The sequence below is a fragment of the Rosa chinensis genome, chromosome 5 (assembly GCF_002994745.2).
Source record: "Rosa chinensis cultivar Old Blush chromosome 5, RchiOBHm-V2, whole genome shotgun sequence".
In the NCBI taxonomy this organism is placed as follows: domain Eukaryota; kingdom Viridiplantae; phylum Streptophyta; class Magnoliopsida; order Rosales; family Rosaceae; genus Rosa; species Rosa chinensis.
The window spans coordinates 43,938,667-43,940,282 of record NC_037092.1 but is presented as its reverse complement, the minus strand read 5'-3'; the positions used below and the strand labels follow the sequence as shown (position 1 = coordinate 43,940,282).

Below are 1,616 nucleotides of genomic sequence, written 5' to 3'. Positions count from 1 at the left end.
CATTCTCAGATTATGTTAATGGGTAACTGTAGTTGATTTTGAATTCGGATCTCAGTTGACAGCTACCATATCTCATCTGCTTTGGTTTCATTCTAATTGTTTTGTTCTGGTTTTGCAGCCTCGGATGACCGTCTCTCTGATCATTTTCTCACCTATTCCACCTTTGAGTAAGAAGCTTTAGTTTGTTAGCAGCTTGAGTCACGCATATTGTAGACTTGTTGGACGCTATTCTGGCTTTTAAAGGATTTAGATTCTATTTTAGTTGATCAATAAAAGTTGTATTGTGTCAATGCAGTGTTCAACAAATGAAATTAAGTTTCAATGTAGAGAGTTGAGCAATGCCATATATCTTGAGAAGGCCAAGTATTGGGACACTTCAAAGGTCAATGCTTTATCTTCATTAGTATGCTTTATCTCTGAAACCTTGCTCACCATGTAGCACAACTACTTTACTTTTTTTTTTTCCCTTAGCAAGTAGCACTACTTCTTATTGAGCTCAACGATCTCTAACTCTTTCTCATATATATCCAGCTTCAAGTCATATCCTTCTTGCTGAAGGCTTTATTCAAAGAAGAGGGCGTGCAGATTGTCCGTATCAAAGAAGTCATGAAGAAGGTGGTCACCAAAAAACCATTAAAAAGAAAGCTTTTCTTGCTTATTTGTGTTTAATTCTTCACTGCTATGCTTGAAAGCAATAATTTCATATGTTCTTTGCTTTGTATGTTGATTTCAGCTATAAAGAGGAGGTTTGGAATCCAAAGAAGGGGATTTCAGCTGAGAAAAGCTGCCCAAAAATGTGTAAGATTCTGTTTCTTAGGAGATTTTACTTCAATTTAATAGTTTTGTTGGTTGGATTTTACATTGTGTTTGTAACTTGGGCCAAATGTTGCTTCGGCGCTATTCGTTAAATACAACACTGCTTTAGGGTTTCCTTACCGGGTTTTGGTAGATACTAACTTTATCAAGTTCTCTATCGAGAATAAGGTGAGTGTTTAGTGCTGATTGTTTCATGTATAAGCGATAGCTCGTTACAATTTTCTGTATTGGGCAATATAATTGTTTTTTGTTCACTTTTTGCAGTTGCATTTAGAGAAGGGAATGATGGACTGCCCACATGCAAAGTGTGAGTCTTAGAGTTACTTGTATTAATGTTTAGTGTTTCTTAGGAATTGGTTATGAATGTATAGCTTTATAACAAGAATGATTCGGAGAAATTGGCAATGTTAGTTTTGATAGATAATGCATGTGAATGTCAGTTTTGATACATATTGCAGGGGAATGTTACATTTTTTTTTTTGGGTTTATTTTTCTCTACGTTTATCTGTCTTTTAAATATACAGGCACTCCTTCTATCAGATTGTAATGGCAGAGCTTGAGAAGTTGGGTCAGAAATATCGTGTGGCTCTGAGGTATTTTCCTATGTTTTCTACAAATAGTTTTCATGACCAGAAGGGTTCAAAATTGGAAGTGTGTATGCAAATATGCACTGCTATCCCTCATTAGTTTTTTATACCTCTTTTTTCTGTAGGTATGTTTATTCGAATACTAAATTTCTGTAATATATAAGTGATATATTATATCCTTGTATCACTACACCAAAAACGTTAACACACAAC

At 34.8% G+C, this 1,616-nt stretch overlaps 1 long non-coding RNA gene across 1 annotated transcript; it reads left to right on the top strand.

Moving 5' to 3' along the window:
* The first annotated feature begins 294 nt into the window (after window positions 1-294).
* Window positions 295-1,411, top strand: LOC112167457. Its single transcript, XR_002923783.2, has 5 exons — window positions 295-382; window positions 532-615; window positions 734-798; window positions 1,081-1,123; window positions 1,341-1,411. It is a non-coding gene; the product is annotated as an uncharacterized LOC112167457 (long non-coding RNA).
* The last annotated feature ends 205 nt before the right edge of the window (window positions 1,412-1,616 follow it).